The 23,592-nt window shown below is 40.4% G+C and overlaps 1 long non-coding RNA gene across 19 annotated transcripts in view; it reads right to left on the reverse strand.

The window, feature by feature from the left end:
• The window catches only part of LOC102399193, a 524,597-nt gene that overhangs the window by 66,182 nt on the left and 434,823 nt on the right, over positions 1-23,592 (reverse strand). For 3 of the 19 annotated variants that reach the window (XR_006550777.2, XR_006640997.1, XR_006641000.1), the window contains one exon: positions 16,052-16,100. The exons of 14 other annotated variants lie outside the window; for them this stretch is intronic. This is a non-coding gene — a long non-coding RNA (uncharacterized LOC102399193). Of the gene's footprint in view, positions 1-16,051; positions 16,101-17,792; positions 17,995-23,592 lie in introns of those variants that run through there. 2 more of the 19 variants (XR_006641001.1, XR_006640999.1) reach the window with 1 other exon arrangement.

The following is a 23,592-nucleotide window of genomic DNA, read 5'->3' on the forward strand; positions in this document are numbered from 1 at the left end:
AATGATTGGAGAAATCTAATCCTTTTCTGCAGGCCCAATTGAAAGGCAGCTCCCCATGCAGATTTCTTGATTACTGGGGTGAAAGAGTCATTCCTCCTTTGAATTTCTGTCCTTCTATGTACCTCTCTCACATGGTTGATTCAATGATGCCTTATAATAAAGTTTGAAGAGAGACCCCACGTCCAAGGTAAGAGAAACCCAAGTAAGATGGTAGGCACTGAGAGAGGGGATCAGAGGGCAGACAGACTGAAACTACAATCACAGACAACTAGCCAGTCTGATCACACGGACCACATCCTTGTCTAACTCAATGAAACTAAGCCATGCCGTGTGGTGCCACCCAAGATGGCCGGGTCATGGTGGAGAGGTCTGACAGAGTGTGGTCCACTGGAGAAGGGAATGGCAAACCACTTCAGTATTCTTGCCTTGACAACCCCATGAACAGTATGAAAAGGCAAAAAGATAAGACACTGAAAGATGAACTCCCCAGGTCGGTAGGTGCCCAATATGCTACTGGAGATCAGTGGAGAAATAATTCCAGAAAGAATGAAGGGATGGATCCAAAGCAAAAACAACACCCAGTTGTGAATGGGACTGGTGATGGAAGCAGGGTTCGATGCTGTAAAAAGCAATATTGCATAGGAACCTGGAATGTTAGGTCCATGAATCAAGGCAAATTGGAAGTGGTCAAACAGGAGATGGCAAGACTGAACATCCACATTCTAGGAATCAGTGAACTAAGATAGACTGGAATGGGTGAATTTAACTCAGATGACCATGATATCTACTACTGTGGGCAGGAATCCCTTAGAAGAAATGGAGTAGCCATCATAGTCAACAAAAGAGTCCAAAATGCAGTACTTGGATGCAATCTCAAAAATGACAGAATGATCTCTGTTCGTTCCAAGGCAAATCATTCAATATCACGGTAATCCAAGTCTATGCCCCAACCAGTAATGCTGAAGAAGCTGAAGTGGAACAGTTCTATGAAGACCTACAAGACCTTGTAGAATTAACACCCCAAAAAAGATGTCCTTTTCATTATAGGGGACTGGAATGCAAAAGTAGGAAGTCAAGAAACACATGGAGTAACAGGCAAATTTGGCCCTGGAATACAGAATGAAGCAGGGCAAAGGCTAACAGAGTTCTGCCAAGAAAACTCACTGGTCATAGCAAACACCCTCTTCCAACAACACAAGAGAAGACTCTACACATGGACATCAACAGATGATCGACATGGAAATCAGACTGATTATATTCTTTGCAGCCAAAGATGGAGAAGCTCTATACAGTCAGCAAAAACAAGACCAGGAGCTGACTGTGACTCGAATCATGAACTCCTTATTGCCAAATTCAGACTTAAATGGAAAAAAGTGGAGAAAACCACTAAATCATTCAGGTATGACCTAAATCAAATTCCTTATGACTATACAGTGGAAGTGAGAAATAGATTTAAGGGATTAGATCTGATAGACAGAGCGCCCGATGAACTATGATGGAGGTTTGTGACACTGTACAGGAGACAGGAATCAAGACCATCCCAAAGAAAAAGAAATGCAAAAAGGCAAAATGGCTGTCTGAGGAGGCCTTACAAATAGCTGTGAAAAGAAGGGAAGTGAAAAGCAAAGGAGAAAAGGAAAGATATACCCATTTGAATGCAGAGTTCCAAAGAATAGCAAGGAGAGATAAGAAAGCCTTCCTCAGCAATCAATGCAAAGAAATAGAGGAAAACAATAGAATGGGAAAGACTAGAGATCTCTTCAAGAAAATTAGAGATATCAAGGGAACATTTCATGCAAAGATGGGCTCAATAAAGGACAGAAATGGTAGGGACCTAAGAGAAGCAGAAGATATTAAGAAGAGGTGGCAAGAATGCACAGAAGAACTGTACAAAAAAGATCTTCATGACTCAGATAATCACGATGGTGTGATCACTGACCTAGAGCCAGACATCCTGGAATGCGAAGTCAAGTGGGCTTTAGAAAGCATCACTACGAACAAAGCTAGTGGAGATGATGGAACTCCAGTTGAACTATTTGAAATCCTGAAAGATGATGCTGTGAAAGTGCTGCACTCAATATGCCAGCAAATGTGGAAAACTCAGCAGTGGCCACAGGACTGGAAAAGGTCAGTCTTCAGCCCAATCCCAAAGAAAGGCAATGCCAAAGAATGTTCAAACTACCACACAATTGCACTCATCTCACATACTAGTAAAGTAATGCTCAAAATTCTCCAAGCCAGGCTTCAGCAATATGTGAACCGTGAACTTCCTGATGTTCAAGCTGGTTTTAGAAAAGGCAGAGGAACCAGAGATCAAATTGCCAGCATCTGCTGGATCATGGAAAAAGCAAGAGAGTTTCAGAAAAACATCTATTTCTGCTTTATTGACTATGCCAAAGCCTTTGACTGTGTGGATCACAATAAACTGTGGAAAATTCTGAAAGAGATAGGAATACCAGACCACCTGACCTGCCTCTTCAGAAATCTGTATGCAGGTCAGAAGCAACAGTTAGAACTGGACATGGAACAACAGACTGGTTTCAAATTGGGAAAGGAGTACGTCAAGGCTGTATATTGTCACCCTGCTTATTTAACTTATATGAAGAGTACATCATGAGAAACGCTGGGCTGGATGAAGCACAAGCTGGACTCAAGATTGCCGGGAGAAATAACAATAACCTTAGATATGCAGATGACACCACCCTTATAGCAGAAAGTGAAGAAGAACTAAAGATCCTCTTCATGAAATTGAAAGCAGAGAGTGAAAAAGTTGGCTTAAAGCTCAACATTCAGAAAACAAAGATCATGGCATCTGGTCCCATCACTTCATGGGAAATAGATGGGGAAACAGTGGAAACAATGGCTGACTTCATTTTTCTGGGCTCTAAAATCACTGCAGATGGTGATTGCAGCCATGAAATGAAAAGACTCTTATTCCTTGAAAGGAAGTTATGACCAACCTGCTGCTCCTGCTGCTAAATCGCTTCAGTCGTGTCTGACTCTGTGTGACCCCACAGATGGCAGCCCACCAGGCTCCACTGTCCCTGGGATTCTCCAGGCAAGAACAGTGGAGTGGGTTGCCATTTCCTTCTTCAATGCATGAAAGTGAAAAGTGAAAGTGAAGTCGCTCAGTAAGTGTCTGACTCTTTGTGACCCCATGGACTATAGCCTACCAGGCTCCTCCATCCATGGGATTTTCCAGGCAAGAGTACTGGAGTGGGTTGCCATTGCTTTCTCCTATGACCAACTTAGACAGCATATTAAAAAGCAGAGATATTACTTTGCCAACAAAGGTCCGTCTAATCAAGGCTGTGGTTTTTCCAGAAGTCATTTATGGATGTGAGAGTTGGACTATAAAGAAAGCTGAGTGCCGAAGAATTGATGCTTTTGAACTGTGGTATTGGATAAGACTTTTGAGAGTCCCTTGGACTGCAAGGAGATCCAACCAGTCCATCCGAAAGGAAATCAGTCCTGGGTGTTCATTGGAAGGACTGATGTTGAAGCTGAAACTCCAATACTTTGGCCACCTCATGCAAAGACTGACTCAGTTGAAAAGACCCTGATGCTGGGAAAGATTGAAGGCAGGAGGAGAAGGGGATGACAGAGGATGAGATGGTTGGATGGCATCACCAACTCGATGGACATGGGCCTGGGTAGACTCCAGGAGTTGGTGATGGACAGGGAGGCCTGGTGTGCTGTGGTTCATGGGGTTGCAAAGAGTCGGACACGACTGAGCGACTGAACTGAACTGAACTGAATCAAATTTGAAGAAAAAATAATTGAGAAAAGAAGAGAAGTGAAAGGCAAAGGAGAAAAGAAAAGATATACCCATCTGAATGCAGAGTTCCAAAGAATAGCAAGGAGAGATAAGAAAACTTTCCTCAGTGATCACTGCAAAGAAATAGAGGAAAACAATAGAATGGGAAAGACTAGAGATCTCTTCAAGAAAATTAGAGATACCAAGGGAACATTTCATGCAAAGATGCGCACAATAAAGGACAGAAACGGTATGGACCAACAGAAGCAGAAGGTATTAAGAAGAGGTGGCAAGAATACAGAAGAACTATACAAAAAGATCTTAATGATTCAGATGATCACAATGGTGTGATTACTCACCTAGAGCCAGACATCCTGGAATGTGAAGTCAAGTGGGCCTTAGGAAGTATCACTACAAACAAAGCTAGCGAAGGTGATGGAATTCCAGCTGAGCTATTTCAAATCCTAAAAAATGATGCTGTGAAAGTGCTGCACTCAGTATGCCAGCAAATGTGGAAAACTCAGCAGTGGCCACAGGGCTGGAAAAGGTCAGTTTTTATTCCAATCCCAAAGAAAGGCAATGCCAAAGAATGTTCAACCTACTGCACAATTGCAGTCATCTCACATGCTAGCAAAGTAATGCTCAAAATTCTCCAAGCCAGGCTTCAACAGTACATGAGCCGAGAACTTTCAGATGTTCAAGCTGGATTTAGAAAAGGCAGAGGAACCAGAAATCAAATTGCCAATATCCATTGGATCATGTAAAAAAAAAGAGCATTCCAGAAAAAACATCTACTTCTGCTTTATCAACTATGCCAAAGCCTTTTACTGCGTGGATCACAACAAACTGTGGAAAATTCCCATCTTAAAGAGATGGTGAAACCAGACCACCTTACCTGCCTCCTGAGAAACCTCTATACAGGTCAAGAAGCAACAGTTAGTACTAGACATGGAAAAATGAACTGGTTCCAAATTGCGAAAGGAGTACGTCAAGGCTGTATGTTGTCACCTTGCTTATTTAACTCTTATGCAGAGTATATAATGTGAAATGTTGGTCTAGATGAAGCACAGCTGGAATTAAGAGTGCAGGGAGAAATATCAATACAATAATATCAGATATGCTGATGACACGACCGTCTGGCAGAAAGCAAAGAGGAACTAAAAAGCCTCTTCATGAAAGTGAAAGAAAAGAGTGAGAAAACTGGCTAAAAACTCAATATTCAAAAACCTAAGATTATGGCATCCAGTCCCATCACTTCATGGCAAACAGATAGGGAAACAATGGAAACAGTGAGAGACTTTATTTTCTTGGGCTCCAAAATCCCTGTAGATAGTGACTGCAGCCATGAAATTAAAAGACACTTATTCCTTGGAAGAAAATTATTATCTACCTAGACAGCATATTAAAAAGGAGAGACATTACTTTGCCGACAAATGTCCATCTAGTCAAAGCTCTGGTTTTTCTAGTAGTCGTGTATGGATGTGAGAGTTGGACTATAAAGAAAGCTGAGTGCTGAAGAATCGATGCTTTTGAACTGTGGTGTTGGAGAAGACTCTTGAGAGTTCCTTGGACTGGACGGAGATCAAGCCAGTCCATCCTAAAGGAAATGAGTCCTGAATATTCATTGGAAGGACTGATGCTGAAGCTCCAGTATTTTGGCCACCTGATTGAAAGAACTGACTCATTTGGAAGACCCTGATGCTGGCAAAGATTGAAGTCAGGAGGAGAAGGGGACAACAGAGGACGAGATGGTTGGGTGGCATCACCAACTCGGTGGACATGAGTTTGAGCAAGCTCTGGGTGTTGATGGACAGGGAGGCCTGGTATGCTGCAGTCCACCAGGTTGCAAAGAGTCAGATATGACTGAGTAACTGAACTGGACTGAATACAATTTGAGGATAGACACAATTTTCATTCTTTTTTTTATTTTCTCATTGGTGCCTAGGATGGTGACTAAAATAATGTCCAGAAGAGTAAATGTCTAGCAAATATTTGCCAACATGAATTGTGTTCAAGGGTACTTGAATGGAAAATAAGGTGGTTCAGATGGTAAAGAATCTGCCCTCAATGCGGGAGACCCAGGTTGGGAAGATCCCCTGGAGAAAGAAATGGCTACCCAGTCTAGAATTCTTGCCTGGAGAATCCATGGGCGAGAGGAGCCTGGCAGGCTACAGTTCATGGCATCGCAAAGAGTATCACATGACTGAGTAACTAACACTTTCACAGAGAGGTGGAAATGATCAGCATTTCTCTTGTGCTATTGTTTAGTAATAATCACTTCATACCCAGATACGGTGGAGGAAGTCCTAGAGGTGACTGAACTAAGACAGCAAGTAGAAGGATGGGAGACATATGAGTTACAATTAGTTTTTTCCAAATGCAGAGTCTGTTGCTCTTGAAATGGGCAAAAAGCATGCTCTGCTGCATCTCTGTGTCATTTCACAGCATGACCCATCTGCTATAATTGCTCCATGAATATGTGTTCTGATATTTGATTTGATGTATGTCAAAAACCAAATGATGAAACTGATTAGAAATAGTGAGAATAGCCTCAAACTGGAAAGAGGAAATATAATTAAAATGAAACTTAAGAAGGAACAACTAGGCTACTAGCTGGCAATGAAAGCTCATTCTGGAGTACATTGGGAGACAGATCTGCTAAATAACACACAGCAATGAGGACTTTAATTAGCCTGAGAAGAGGTTGGTAGTAGAAACCAGGAAGTCTAAGTTCTTTTCATAGCTCTAATCTCCTCTAGCAGTTAACTTGAATTGGCCTCAATATTTCTATCTATGAAATGGTTTTGATATACTGCAAAGCATCCATCTCCCACAGAGTATGGGACATACAAAAGAGACTTTCAACTCATGTCCTGAAAACCCTTCACTTTTAATTTTATTAGAACAATAATTCAACCCGATAGTACAATTTGTAAAAATCAATACCAAAGTTATTTAATAACTGGCTATTGTATGCCAGGCACTGAAACATGTTCTGGGAATGGAAAAGTGAACACCACAGATGCCTCTTGAGCCAAATAGCATTTGACATGATACCCACTCCAGTACTCTTGCCTGGAGAATCCTATGGACAGAGAAGCCTGGAGGGCTACAGTCCATGGGATCGCAAAAGAGTCAGGCATAACTTAGCAACTAAACAACAACAACAACTAGCCAAGTCTGCTTTAGGTGTATGACAATGGGCAATCTGCTTTTCCATCATTAAACCTATTTCCTCCTATGTAAAAATGAGCTGACAATAAAATTCAACTTAAAGGACTGTGGTGAGGATCATATAACATGAAGATGTGCAGAATGTCTGGCACATAGGAGGTCACTAACAACTGTGAGCAGTGATGATGATAATCATTTGACTACACAGAGTGACGGAGAACCTGGGATTTGGAAGGAGGCATATAGACCAATCTAAATCAATCATGATAGCTTTAAAAAAACTCAGATAAACCATGGTATATTCAGACAACAGAATATTAATCAGTGTTGAAAAGAAATGAGCTGGACAGTGACTTCACCAAGATGGTGACAGAGGTCACCCCTGACTTCATCCCCCTTCATAGAACAAAATGTGACAACTACTCGTTGACAAGACACAACTGAGAGAATCCCAGAACATGGGGATGAGGCTGAAGCACCACCCCATATATACATACACACCACAGAAACCAAGAGGAACTGCATAGAAAGGGAAGAAGTGGCTACATGCTCAGCATGCTGGCCCTCCCCAGGGCAGTGCAGCACCACAGGGAGAGGTCTCCCCTGAGTCTACTATTCCTTCAGGGGAAGAGAGAGTCTGGAAGGGACATCCAACTCATCATTCCTAGTGCTGGGGGTTGCTTGGTGGGAGCCCTTACTCTGGTCTTGCCCCATGGGGATTACAGGGGAGTCTGCAGGGCTCAACTACTGGGAATCTGACTGTGAAAGAGAAGAGGGGAGGAGCTTGTAATAATCGGCACTGAAATCCTGGCAGACTAAGCTTCTTTCTATAAAGCCCTGAACCAGCAGCTTTGTTCATCTGCAGAAGCAAGTCAGTGGAGCCCTTGGGCCAGAGAACTCAGTAGGGTGCAGGTCTACCTGATTTGGATCCTCAAACAAGAAGTTTGGATGGCCCTAGAGACTGGTTTGCCCACCGTCAGGCAAGGGAGCTGAGTCATAGCCACATCTGCTGGTGTGAGCATGACTCCTGGCCCCAACTGACCAGAAGGGCTTGGGGGAAGCTGTATAACTTAGCAACGCCCCAGCCAAAAGTGGAGTGGGCAGAAACTGATGTCCCCAGAAGCAGTATCAGGTGTGAAGGGTTCCCCTTCTATATCCAGGCAGGAGAATTAATCCATAGTCTCACCTGAGGTAGAGGGTAGCTCCTGGCCCCTGCTGACTGGGAAGCCTGCAGAAAAACTGAGTTTCCTGGAGTGGCCCCTCCCTGTCCCATTCAGGCAGGCAAATGAGTCACAGTCTTATCCTCTGTGGGATCTGGCTTCCGGCCGCATCTGACCAGACCTGCTAGACAGAACATCTGAAAGTTGGTAACCCAGTAATGCTCAAGCCAAGAGATGTGCAGGGAGAGCTGATAGTCTGCAAGGCAAAGCTGGTGGCCCTATTCAATCAGGGAATACAAGGCATGGGTCGGCTTGAGTTAAGACCACCAAAAGCAGTAAGACCTGAGAGCTATTTCTACTGCTGTGCCTGGGCAGGGAAACTAACTGACAGCCCCACTCATGGCTGAAAACAGCCTTCAAATTGCCCAAACAGGGGACTTCACCAAAGCAAACAGGATACCTCATACAACAGCCCCAAATAAATCCTAATAGTAGGCCCTACCTTCCCAAGGATATTGCTAGCAGACACACCCAGAACTCAATCTGAACTAACTGGTCAAAAACTAACTCTGCCAAAGTGAACCTGTAAGTCTGCAAGAGGAGTCCATATACTCAAATGTATAGATACCAATGTAGGACTCAATGATCATAAAAAGTTAGATAAATATGATAGTACCAAAGAAAACTAATAAAGATCTAGTAACTGACTCTCAATAAATGGAGATCCATGAACTATCAGAAAAGGAAATTCAGAATAATCTTCTTAAAGAAGCTTAGTGAACTATAAGAACATATGAACAAATAAAAATTAAAAAACAATGCATATGCAAAATGAGAAGTTCAGCAAAGAAATAGAAACCATAATAAAAGCAAAAACAGAGATCTAAGAGTAGAAAAATAGAATAACTGAACTTAGGAATTCAATGGAGAGCTTCAAAAGCTGACTTGATCATGCAGAAAAAAGAAAAGAATTAGTGACCTGGGAAGAAAGAACATTTGAAATTATCCAATCAGAGGAGCAAAAATAAAAAAGAATGAAAAAGAGTGAAGAAAGCCTACAGGACCTATGGTACACAATGAGAAGAAACAATATTCATGTTATAGGAACAACAAGGGCAAAGAGAAAGCAACAGAAAGTGTATTTAAAGTGGTAATGGTTAAAAATTTCACAAAATTGGGGAGAGAAATGGCATCCATATCCAAAACTTTCAAAGGCTGCCAAAAAGGTTGAACATGAATATGGCTACACTGAGACACATTATAATTGTCAGAAATCAAACAAAAAAGAATTTTAAAAGCAGTAAGATAAGAGATTTACAAAGATAAGTAACATACAAACAAGTCCTCAAAATTCCCTGGTGGTCTAGTGGCTAGGATTCAGCACATACCAAAGAGCTCCATAGAATTATTGGTGGACTTCTCAAAAGAAACTTTTTAGTCTAGGATAAAATGGGAAAACATATTCAAAATATTGAAAGAAAAAGCAGTCAACCACGAATTCTATATCCAGCAAAAGGTGTTCTTCAGCAATAGAAAGATAAAGAAGACTTCATCAAACAAACAAAAGCTGAAGAAATTTATTACCACTGGACATGTGGTGGCTCAGTGGTAAAGAGGCCGCCTGCCAATGCAGGAGATACCGGAGATGTGGGTTCAATCCTTGGGTCAGAAGATCCCCTGCAGTAAGAAGTGGCAACCCAGTCCAGATTTCTTGCCTGGAAAGTTCCATGGACAGAGAAGCCTGGTGGGCTGCAGTCCATCAACTCCCAAAGAGTCAAACATGACTGAGCAGCTAGTACCTAAGCATGTTTTATAAAAAATGCTAAAGGGAGTTATTTGAATACAAGTAAAAGGACATTAAAAGCAGAGACATTACTTTGCCAACAAAGGTCTGTCTAGTCAAGGCTATGGTTTTTCCTGTGGTCATGTATGGATGTGAGAGTTGAACTGTGAAGAAAACTGAGCACTGAAGAATTGATGCTTTTGAACTGTGGTGTTGGAGAAGACTCTTGAGAGTCCCTTGGACTGCAAGGAGATCCAACCAGTCCATTCCGAAGGAGATCAGCCCTGGGATTTCTTTGGAAGGAATGATGCTAAAGCTGAAACTCCAGTACTTTGGCCACCTAATGCGAAGAGTTGACTCATTGGAAAAGACTCTGATGCTGGGAGGGATTGGGGACAGGAGGAGAAGGGGATGACAGAGGATGAGATGGCTGGATGGCATCACTGACTCGATGGATGTGAGTCTGAGTGAACTCTGGGAGTTGGTGATGGACAGGGAGGCCTGGCGTGCAGCGATTCATGGGGTCACAAAGAGTTGGACACGACTGAGCAACTGAACTGAATGAACTGAACTGAAAAGGACATTAATTGACATTGTAAAAACATAAAAAGGTAGCAAAAAACTCAATGGTAATGGCAAGTATATAGCTGATGTTAGATTTTTTAAATTTAGTTTTTAATTGAATGATAATTGCTGTACAGAATTTTGTTGCTTTCTGTCAAACCTCAACATGAATCAGCCATAGGTATACATATGTCCCCTCCCTCTTGAACCTCCCTCCCTTCTCCCCCTATCCCACCCCTCTAGGTTGATACAGAGACCCTGCTTGAGTTCCCTTAGACATATAGCAAGTTAGTGAAAAAGAAGAGAAGCAAAAGACAAAGGAGAAAAGGAAAGATATATCCATCTGAATGCAGAGTTCCAAAGAATAGCAAGGAGAGATAAGAAAGCCTTCCTCAGCAATCAATGCAAAGAAATAGAGGAAAACAACAGAATGAGAAAGACTAACGGTCTCTTCAAGAAAATTAGAGATACCAAGGGAACACTTCATGCAAAGATAGGCACAATAAAGGGAAATGGTATGGACCTAACAGAAGCAGGAGATATTAAGAAGAGGTGGCAAGAATATACAGAAGAACTACACAAAAAAGATCTTCATGACACAGATAATCATGATGGTGTGATCCCTCACCTAGAGCCAGATATCCTGGAAGGTGAAGTCAAGTGAGCCTTAGGAAGCATCACTAGGAACAAGGCTAGTGGAGGTGATGGAATTCCAGTTGAGCTATTTCATATCCTAAAAGATGATGCTATGAAAGTGCTGCATTCAATATGCCAGCAAATTTGGAAAACTCAGCAGTGGCCATGGGACTGAAAAGGTCAGTTTTCATTACAATCCCAAAGAAAAGCAATGCCAAAGAATGTTCAAACTACCATACAATTGTACTCATCTCGCTTGCTAGCAAATTATTGCTCAAACTTCTCCAAGCCGGTTTCACCAGTACATGAACTGTAAACTTCCAGATGTTCAAGCTGGTTTTAAAAAAGGTAGGGGAACCAGAGATCAAATTGCCAACATCTGTTGGATCATCAAAAACACAAGAGAGTTCCAGAAAAACATCTACTTCTGTTTTATTGACTATGCCAAAATCTTTGACTGTGTGGATCACAACAAACTGTGGAAAATTCTTCAAGAGATGGGAATACCAGACCACCCGACCTGCCTCTTGAGGAAATCTGTATGCAGGTCAGGAAGCAACAGTTAGAACTGGACATGGAACAATGGTCTGGTTCCAAATCAGGAAAGGAGTACATCAAGGCTGTATATTGTTACCCTGCTTATTTAACTTATATGCAGCATCATGAGGAACACTGGGCTGGATGAAGCACAAGCTGGAATCAAGATTGCCAGGAGAAATATTAATAACCTCAGATATGCAGATGACACCACCCTTATGGCAGAAAGCAAAAAACTAAAGAGCCTCTTGATGAAAGTGAAACAGGAGAGTGAAAAAGTTGGCTGAAAATACAACATTTAGAAAACTAAGATCATGGCATCTGGTCCCATCACTTCATGGCAAATAGATGGGGAAACAATGGAAACAGTGACAGACTTCAGTTTTTTGGGCTCCAAAATCACTGCAGATGGTGACTGCAGCCATGAAATTAAAAGATGCTTGCTCCTTGGAAGAAAAGCTATGACCAACCTAGACAGCATATTAAAAAGCAGAAGCATTACTTTGCTGACAAAGGTCTGTCGAGTCAAGGCTATAGTTTTTCCAGTAGTCATGTATGGATGTGACAGTTGGACTATAAAGAAAGTTGAGCACTGAAGAATTGATGCTTTTGAACTGTGGTGTTGGAGAAGGCTCTTGAGAGTCTCTTGGACTGCAAGGAGATCCAACCAGTTCATCCTAAAGGAAAGGAGTACTGAATATTCATTGAAAAGCCTGATGCTGAAACTCCAATACTTTGGCCACCTGATGGGAAGAGCTGACTCATTGGAAAAGACCCTGATGCTGAGAAAGATTGAGGGTGGGAAGAGAAGGGGACAACAGAGGATGAGATGGTTGGATGGTAGCACCGACTCAATGGACATGAGTTTCAGTAAATTCTAGGAGTTGGTGATGGACAGGGAGGCCAGGCATGCTGCGATGCATGGGGTCACAAAGAGTTGGACACAACTGAGTGACTGAACTGAACTCAATCAAAACCACAATGAGGTATCACCTCATGACCATTAGAATGGCCATTATGAAAAAAGACAAGAGAAAATAAACGTGGAAAGAATATGGAGAAATGGGAATCCTTGTACATTACTGGTAGGAGTGTAAACTAGCCACAATGAGACAGTAGGAGGGGTTCTTCTGCAACATAATCAAACCCCATACCTAATGTCCTGTAGACTCTGGTGCTGGAACACCTCGGGCCAAACAATTAGCAGGATAGTAACACAGCCCCATCCATCAGCGGACAGATTGTCTAAAGCCATGCTGAGTTCAGTGCCACCTCTAAACACAAACTTTGATATGGCCCTGCCCACCAGAGGGACAGGATCCAGCTCAAACCACCAGTGGGCAAGCACCAGTCCCTCCTACCAGAAAACCTATACAAGCCCAGTGTCAACCTTACCCACCATGGGGCAGACACCAGAAGCATGAGGAGCTATGTTCCTGCCGCCTGGAGAAAGGAGATCACAAACAGAGTAAGACAAAATGAGATGGCAGAGAAATATTTTCCAGGAGAAGGAACAAGATAAAAACACACTGGAACAACTAACTGAAGTAGAGATAAGCAATCTACCTGAAAAAGAACTTAGACTAATGATAGTGAAGATGATCTGAGATCTCAGAAAAAGAATAGAGACACAAACCGAGAAGTTACAAGAAATGTTTAATGAAGACCTAGAAGACAGAAAGAACAAACCAACAGAGCTGAACAAAACAAAGTTGAAATATAAAATATGTCTAGAAGGAACCAATAGCAGACTAAATGAGGCAGAAGAAAGGATAAGTGAGCTTGACTACAGCATTGTGGAAATCACCATTGTGGAACAGAATGAAAAGAAATGAGCACAGTCAGGACAGACTTGGAGACCTCTGGGACAATATTAAATGCCCCAACAATCGCATTATCAAGGTCCCAGAGAGGAGACAGAGAAAGGGCCTGAGAAAATATTTGAAGATATCACAGACAAAAAGCTTCCCTAATATGAGAAAAGAAATACTCACTCCAGTCCAGGAAGCATAGAGGATCTCATACAGGATGAACCCAAGGAAGAACACATTGACAGACATATTAATCAAACTGGCAAAAACTAAAGATAAAGAAAACTATTAAAAGCAATAAGGCAAAAAGCAACAAATAACATACAAGAAAATCTGCATAAGGATACTGGCTGATTTTTCAGTAACTCTGTGGGTCAGAAGGGAGTGGAACAATATATTTAAAGTGATGAAAGGGGAAAACCTACAACCAAAAATACTCTACCCAGCAAGGCTGTCATTTTGACTTAATGGAGAAATCAAAAGCTTTACAGACAAGCAAAAGCTAAAAGAATTCAGCACCAACAAACCAGTTTTACAATGAATCCTAAAGTAATTTCTCTAGGCAGAAAAGCCCACAATTAGAGATAAGAAAATAACAAATGGGAAAGCTCACCAGTAAAAGAAAATGTAAAGGTAGGAAACCAATTTCACAGAAATATGATATGAAAAACCAGTAATCATGAGAAACTGTGCTATGTGCTCAGTCATGTCTGACTCTTTGTGAGCACATGGACTGTAGCCCACCAAGCTCCTCTGTCCATGGAATTTTCCAGGCAAGAATACTGGAACAGGTTGCCATGTCCTACTCCAAGGGATCTTCCCCATCCAAGGATCCAACCCGAGTCTCCTGTGTCTCCTGCATTGCAGGCAGATTCTTTTACCACTGAGCCATCAGGAAAGCCTCTTCATGAGAACAGGAAAGCACAAATGCAAGATATTGGAAATGCACTGGAAATTAGGAGATCAGTAACTTAAAGCAATCTTGTGTGTATATATACACTGTAACTGAAGAGGAAAAGTTAAAATTTTACATAACCTCCTGCTCCTTCTGCCTTTGTAACTTAGCTTACTCCTTGCAAAGTCTGGATCAGGTAGGTCACGTAGGCTCAGAAAGTAGGGACTTACAATGCTAGGAACCGAAGCTTATCTCACTCACCCTTGTCCTGCTCTTTGCAATTGCCCAGCCTCTGCAAACCTGCTTAATCATGCCTGTCTGTGTAAAGGTCAGGCATTCCTCTCTACGTCTTGACTGCCGTTCCGCTGCGCATGAAGCCTCTTAGTTTAAACCAGCCTATTAACAGCCACTGTTGCCCACTGCTGCTGCTGCTGCTGCTGCTAAGTAGCTTCAGTCATGCCCGACTCTGTGCGACCCCAGAGATGGCAGCCCACCAGGCTCCCCTGTCCCTGGGATTCTCCTGGCAAGAACACTGGAGTGGGTTGCCATTTTCTTCTCCAATGCATGAAAATGAAAAGCGAAAGTGAAGTCGCTCAGTCGTGTCCTACTCTTAGTGACCCCATGGACTGCAGCCTACCAGGCTCCTCTGTCCATGGGATTTTCCAGGCAAGAGTAGTGCAGTGGGGTGCCATTGCCTTCTCCACTACAGTCTGTCTATAAAAACTCTGTAACCCCTTTGTTCGGGGCTCAGAGCTTGGAGTGTTAACTCCTCTGGGCCCACTGGCATAATAAACCTGAGTTCTCCAACTCTCCGAGGGTGGTGCTTGATTTCTTGAGTACTGGTTTCTGCAACACTATATCAAAAATTCATGGTAACCGCAAACCAAAAATCTACAACAGATCCACACACAAAAAAAGGAAAAGCAATCTAAATACAACATTAATAGTGGTCATCACATTATAAGAGAACAAAAGAGGAAGGGAACAAAAAAGATCTAAAAATACATTGAAAATAACACAATGGCAATAAGAACACACATAACAATTTACCTAAATGTAATGGATTAAATGCTTCAACCAAAAGACAAGGACTGGCTGAATGGATAAAAAAATAAAACCCATATAGATACTGTCTATAAGAAACCCACTGTATGTGTCTAGGGACACATACAGAATGAAAGTGAGGAGATGGAAAAAGGTACTCTACGCAGATGGAAATCAAAAGAAAGCTGGAGTGGCTGTACTCATATCAGACAAAGTAGAATTTAAAATACTGCTACAAGAGACAAAGAAGGACACTCTCTAGTAATCAAGGGCTCAATTCAAGAAGAAGATGTAACAATTATAAATATATATGAACACAACAAACCAAAACCAACAATATATTAAAAGGATCACACACCATGATTAAGTGGGATTTATCCCAGGGGTGCAAGGACTCCTCAATATCCACAAACCAATCAATGTGATAATACCCACACATTAATATAATACCCACATTAACAAACTGAAGAATAAAAACCACATGATCATCTCCATAGATGCAGAAAAAGCTTTTCATAAAATTTAACACTCAATTTATGATTAAAAAACACTCTCCAGAAAGTGGGCATAGAGGGAACATACCACAACATAATAAAGGCCATAAATGAAAAACCCACTGTAACATTATTCTCATTGGTGAAATGCTGAAAGCATTCCTTCTAAGGTCAGGAACAAGACAAGGATACTCACTGTCTCCACTTTTATTCAACATAGTTTTGAAAGTCCCAGGCACAGCAATCTAAGAAGAAAAATAAATAAAAGGAATCTAAATTTTAAAAGAACTAAAACTGTCACTGTTTGCAGATGACATGGTACTATGCACAGAAAATCCTAAAGATGCTACCAGAAAACTATTAGAGCTCATCAATGAATTTGGTAAAGTTGCAGGATACAAAATTAATACATAGAAATTCTCTTGCAGTCCTATACACCAGCAATGAACAATCAGGAAGAGAAATTAAGGAAACAATACTCTTTGCCACTGCATCAAAAACAGCAAAATACCTAGGAATAAACCTACCTAAGGAGCCAAAAGATTTGTACTCCGAAAAGTATAAGACACTGATGAAAGAAATAAAAGAGAAAGCCATAATCTGAAAGAACACATGCACCCCAGTATTCACCGCAGCACTATTTACAATAGCCAAGACATAGACACAACCTAAGTATCCATCAAGAGAGGAATGCATAAAGAAGATGTGCAAACATATACAATGTAATATTACTCAGCCACAAAAGGAATGAAATAATGTCATTTGTAGCAACATGGATGGATCTAGAAATTATCATATGCAGTGAAGTAAATCAGAGAAAAGTATCTCTCTCTTATGTGGAATCTAATTTTAAAAATGATTTTAAAAAATGAATGTATTTACAAATAGGAATAAACCCACAAATTTCAAAAACTTATGATTACCAAAGTAGAAATGTTGGGGATGGGGGGTAGGAACAGATGAAGTAGGAGTTGGGGATTAACATATACACACTACTATATATAAAATAGATAACCAACAAGGACCTATTGTGTAGCACAGGGAATTCTACTCAATATTCTGTAATAACCAATATGGAAAAAGAATCTGAAAATGAATATATGTATATGTAGAATTGAATCACTTTGCTATACACCTGAAACTAACACATTGTAAACCAACTACACTCCAATAAAATTTAAAAAAGAAAATGCAAAAAAAGAAGCAAAAATTATTTCAAATAAACAACTTAACTCTACTACTTAAGCAACTAGAAAAAGAACATATTGAGCCCAAATTTGGCAAGGAAATAAATAATAAAGATTATAGCAAAAATAGATGAAATAGAGAACAGAAAAACATTATTAAAGTTAAGAGCTGGTTCTCTGAAAATATAAACAAAACTGGCCAAACCTTTAGCTACATTAACCAAGGAAATAAAAGAGAAGACCCAAATAAAGAAAATTATAAATAGAAAAGGAGACATTACAATAAATACCACAGAAATACAAAGGCTATAAAAAAATATTACAAACAACTATATGCCAACAAACTGGAAAACCTAGAACAGATGGAAAAATTCTTAGAAACATACACTTACTGAGCCTAAGTCTGGAAGAAATAGAAAATCTGAATAGAATTACCAGCTAGAGATTTCATCAGTAATTAAAAATCTCCCAGCAAAGAAAACCCCAGAACCAGATGGCTTTACTGGTCAATTTAACCAAACATTTAAAGAAGAATTAATACCAATCTTTCTCAAACTCTCCCATAAAAATCAAAGAGAAGGAACACTCCCAAACTCATTTACAAGGCCAGTATTATCATGATACCAAAAGCAGAAAATGACACCACCAGAAAAGAAAACTATAGGCCAATATTCCTGATAAATATAGATGCAAAATTCTCAACAAAATACTTGCAAAAAAATTCAACAACACATTATAAGGATCACTCACATGTTCCATGACCTCCAGTGAATGTGTGATGCTTCAGATTGTACAGAACCCTAATCATAATTATTATGCTTTTTTCTATTTAGGTACTGCTACTGCTAAGTCACTTCAGTCGTGTTCGACTCTGTGCGACCCCATAGACGGCAGCCCACCAGGCTCCCCCGTCCCTGGGATTCTCCAGGCAAGAACACTGGAGTGGGTTGCCATTTCCTTCTCCAATGCATGAAAGTGAAAAGTGAAAGTGAAGTTGCTCAGTCGTGTCTGACTCTTTGCGATCCCATGGACTGCAGCCTACCAGGCTCCTCCACCCATGGGATTTTCCAGGCAAGAGTACTGGAGTGGGCTGCCATTGCCTTGGGTGGATTGTGCCTACAGCATGGATACACTGGACAAAGGGCATTATACTGTTCCAAGTAGGACAAGATTTCATCACATAACTCAGAGCACTGCACAATTTATAATTTATAAGTTGCTTATTTATGGAATTTTCCATTTAAGATCATGGTAGACTGTGGTTAACTGATACCACAGAAAGTGATACTGTGAATGAGGGAGGGACTATTATGTATCAAATCAAAAGATTCAGTAAATTTGCAGGATACAAAATTAACTACAAAAATCAGTAATGTTTCTATACACTAAGAATGAAATTTCTGCAAAAGAAAAAAAATTGACCCCATTTAGAATACCATCAAAAACAAACAAAAAATACTTAGGCATAAATTTAAGTATTTTAATCCATCTTGAGCCAATTTTTGTGAATTTCATTATTCAACATATGAATACCCAATTTTGAGGACAATTTATTTATTAAAGTCTTTTCTCCATTGAGAATCCTTAGATTCCTTGTCAAATATTAGTTGACCATATACATTTGAGTTTATCACCAAGGAGGTGAAAGATTGTTGTTTTGAAAATTACAAGACATTGATGAAAGAAATCAGAGAAAACACATAAAAATGGAAAGGTATACTGTGCTCATGAATTGCAAGAATATTGTTAAAATGTACATATTACTCAAAGCCACCTATGGATTCAATGTACTCCCTATCAAAATTTCAATGGAATATTTTGCATAAGTAAAGAAACAATCCTAAATTTTATATAGAACTATAGAGACTAGATAGCTGTATATTGTCACCCTGCTTTTTTAACTTATACGCAGAGTACATCATGAGAAAAGCTGGACTGGAAGAAACACAAGCTGGAATCAAGATTGCCAGGAGAAATATCAATCACCTCAGATATGCAGATGACACCACCCTTATGGCAGAAAGTGAAGAGGAACTCAAAAGCCTCTTGATGAAAGTGAAAGAGGAGAGTGAAAAAGTTGGCTTAAAGCTCAACATTCAGAAAACGAAGATCATGGCATCCGGTCACTTCATGGGAAATAGATGGGGAAACAGTGGAAACAGTGTCAGACTTTATTTTTTTGGGCTCCAAAATCACTGCAGATGGTGACTGCAGCCATGAAATTAAAAGATGCATACTCCTTGGAAGGAAAGTTATGACCAACCTAGATAGCATATTCAAAAGCAGAGACTACTTTGCCAACAAAAGTTCATCTAGTGAAGGCTATGGTTTTTCCTGTGGTCATGTATGGATGTGAGAGTTGGACTGTGAAGAAAGCTGAGCGCCAAAGAATTGATGTTTTTGAACTGTGGTGTTGGAGAAGACTCTTGAGAGTCCCTTGGACTGCAAGGAGATCCAACCAGTCCATTCTGAAGGAGATCAGCCCTGGGATTTCTTTGGAAGGAATGATGCTAAAGCTGAAACTCCAGTACTTTGGCCACCTCATGCGAATAGTTGACTCATTGGAAAAGACTCTGATGCTGGGAGGGATTGGGGGCAGGAGGAGAAGGGAACAACAGAGGATGAGATGGCTGGATGGCATCACTGACTCGATGGCCGTGAGTCTGAGTGAACTCCTGGAGTTTGTGATGGACAGGGAGGCCTGGCGTGCTGTGATTCATGGGGTCGCAAAGAGTCGGACATGACTGAGCGACTGAACTGAACTGAACTGATAGAGACTAGAATAGCCAAGGCAATCCTGATAAAGAAGAACAAAGCAGGAGACATCACTCTTCTTGATTTCAAGCTATACTCTTAACGTATTAGTAATCAAAAGCATATGGTTCTGGATAAAAACAGACAAATCAATGGAACAGAATTGAGAAACCACAAATAAACCCAAACATATATGGCCAACTAATACTTGACAGGAAATCCAAGGATTCTCAATGGAGAGAATATTTTAATAAATAAATGGTCCTCAAAATTGGATATTTAAATGTTGGAGAACAAAATTCACAAAAATTAGCTCAAGATGGATTAAAAAGTTAAATATAAGACTTAAAACTGAAACCATGAAATTCCCAGAAGAAAATATAGGAAAAAAGCTCCTTGATATTGATCTTGGCAATGATTTTTTTTTGGATATGGCTTCTAAAGCACAAGCAACAAAAGCATAAAAAACACATATCTTATAAGAAATTATTATTCAAAATATACAAAGAACTCAAATAATAGCAAAAACCCAAATGATTTAATTAAGATAGGGTAAAAAACCTGAGTAACATTTTTCCAAAGAAGATATGTGTGCAGCCTACACATAGATGAAAATATGCTCACCATCACTAGCAATAAGGGAAATGCCAGTCAAAGCCACAATGAGATATCATCTCTTGGCTATTAGAACTGCCATCATCAAAAATACAAGAGAAGACAAATGCCTGTGAGGATGCGGAGTAAAAGGAATCCTTGTGCATTGCTGATGGGTTTATAAACTAGTGCAGCTGCTATGAAAAACAGTATGGAGGATCCTCAAACGTTAAAAATAAAACTACCATATAACCTAGAAATCCCATTTCTAGGAATATGTCCAAAGAAAAAGAAAACTAACTCAAAAGAGATATTTGCATCCCAATCTTCATAGCAGTGTTATTTACAACAGCCATTACATGGAAGCAAGCTAAGAGTCCATTGACGGATGAAGGGATTAAAAAACTGTTTTATATATACCATGGAATATTATTCAGCCATAACATGAGGAAATACTCATGTTGTTGTCATTTGCAACAACATGGAAGAACTATAGTGAATTAATGCTAAGTGAAGTAAGTCAGACAGAGAAAGACAAATACAGTATCTCTCCTACATGTAGAGTCTAATTAAAAATTTTTCATTTTGATATTTGGCAAAACTAATACAGTTATGTAAAGTTTAAAAATAAAATAAAAAAAAAATTTTAAAACTTGTAGGAAAAAGATTAGATTTATAGCTCCCAGAGGTAGGGCGTGGAAGAGTGGGAACTAAAGGAAGGTGGTCAAAACATAAGTTCCAGTTATAAGATCCCCCTAGTCCTAGTAAATAAATACTAGGGATGTAATATTGGAGAAGGCAATGGCACCCCACTCCAGTACTCTTGCCTGGAAAATCCCATGGACAGAGGAGCCTGGTGGGCTGCAGTCCATGGCATCACGAAGAGTCAGACACAACTGAGTGACTTCACTTTCACTTTTCCCTTTCATGCATTGGAGAAGGAAATGGCAACCCACTCCGGTGTTCTTGCCTGGAGAATCCCAGGGACGGGGGAGCCTGGTGGGCTGCCATCTATGGGGTCGCACAGAGTCGGACACGACTGAAGCGACTTAGCAGCAGCGGCAGCAGCAGGGATGTAATATACAACAAGATAACTATAGTTATCACTGCTATATGATACATATGAAAGTTATTAAGAGAGTAAATCCTAACAGTTCTCATAAAAAAGAAGTATAGCCATGAAAAGATATGTAGGAAACTTAAATATATATTACTAAGTGAAATAAGCCAATATGAAAAGGCTACATACTGTATGATTACAATAGTTAAGACTTTCTGGAAAAGGCAAAACTGTGGAGATCATAAAAATGTCAGTGGTTGCCAGAGGTGGGGAAGAGGCAAGAGAGGTACACAGGTGGAGCACAGAGCATTTTTAGGGCAGTAAAAATACTTTTTATTATATTATAATGATGGATACACGTTATTATATATTTGTTCAAACCTATAGAATGCACAATAGCAAAGTAAACCCTAAGGTAATCTACAGATTTTGGGTGATAATTATGTGTTAATGTAGGTATATCATTAATAACAAATGCACCATTCTGGTGAGTGATATTGATAATTAGGCTGGCTATTCACATGTGGGGGCAGAAGGGATATGGGAAGTCTCTTACCTTCCTATCAGTTTTGTTAAATTAAAACTACTCTAAAAAAAATGAAGTCTTAAAAAAATTCCAATGCTCTGAATAGAATCCTTTTCTTGAGTTTTGATGACTTTGAAATTCTAACATTTCTACTTTTGGTCAGCCCTTGCTGCTGTTCTGTTCAATGTTCTAAGGTCCAGGATTCAGTATTTCAGTGCTGAGTCTCTAGCATTTGCTGGAGCTTTGAATAGACATGATTGTGTTTCACGACAATGTCCCATCCTGGAGAAGCAGAGGAAGGGTGAAGAACTGAGCGGAGGCAGCCCATGAGAGACATTTTTGTTTTCAGCTTCCAGTTTTCCCAAGGTGCCATTTTCAGTATCAGAGAATAATAGCCTGGCAGTGAGTGGCGCAATTCAGAGAGAGAGTAAATGACTCGCCCAGGGTTATTCATCAGTGCCAGGATTGGGATTCAAATCTAAGTTTGTTAACTCTCACTACTCTCAGTATTAACTTAATGTTAACTCTCAATATTCTCTTCATTATGGCACATTTCATGAGCTTGTTGCTCAATGATGGGAAAGAACGAGGAGAACCGGTGGTCTTAAATATGTCTCTCTCTTGATATGGTTTTGTCATCAACAGGTTCAAACAGTTCTGATGCTACCACATGTAGCATCCAAGATGACATGGTTCTACTCTTCATTCCAAAGGGCCTGGCAAGTCTCCTTCTGAGTACTCCCAAAGAACCAGTGCTTCTCTTTTCACAGAGCAGCAATTCACTAAGGTGGGTCCTTAGTGAAGGCAATTCACTAAGGAGGCGGGTCCCTCCTCCAGGTTCAAGGAATGACCACGATATGTCTAAAGTTATCACAATCATCTCAATGACTGGGTTAGTTCTGGCGGATGAAATATAAAGAGATATCTGTTGGGGACTTGTGGGGAAGAATTTCCTCTCTGAAAAAAAAGAAAAAGGCTTCTAATCAAATTCCTTTTTATACCTCATCAAGGGAGAGGCTGGGAACCTCTCTTTTACTTCCTGCCTTTTGATAGTTTCATGATGAGAAGATGCTGTGATAGCCATCTTGTGAACATGAGACAAAAATCAAGAGAATTGGAAAGAAGCCAGTGAATTTTTGAATTGCTCAACTATGGAACTCTCTAGCTGCATGCTTGGAGAAGGCAATGGCACCCCACTCCAGTACTCTTGCCTGGAAAATCCCATGGACAGAGGAGCCTGGTGGGCTGCAGTCAATGGGGTCACAAAGAGTCGGACACGACTGAGCGACTTCACTTTCACTTTTCCCTTTCATGCACTGGAGAAGGAAATGGCAACCCACTCCAGTGTTCTTGCCTGGAGAATCCCAGGGATGGGGACGCCTGGTGGGCTGCCGTCTATGGGGTCGCACAGAGTCGGACACGACTGAAGCGACTTAGCAGCAGCTGCATGCTTCTTTTTATATAAAATAATAAGACCACTAATTGTTTTAAACATTCTACTACTTACAGCAAAAAGCATCCTAGATGATTTTGAAAACTTCCTGGAGGAGATGAGAACCAGGTCTTAAAAGACAGCAAGATTTATGTAAACAGAGTGGAGGTAGGGAGATCTTCTG

Source organism: Bubalus bubalis, chromosome 4 (genome assembly GCF_019923935.1).
Source record: "Bubalus bubalis isolate 160015118507 breed Murrah chromosome 4, NDDB_SH_1, whole genome shotgun sequence".
Lineage (NCBI taxonomy): Eukaryota > Metazoa > Chordata > Mammalia > Artiodactyla > Bovidae > Bubalus > Bubalus bubalis.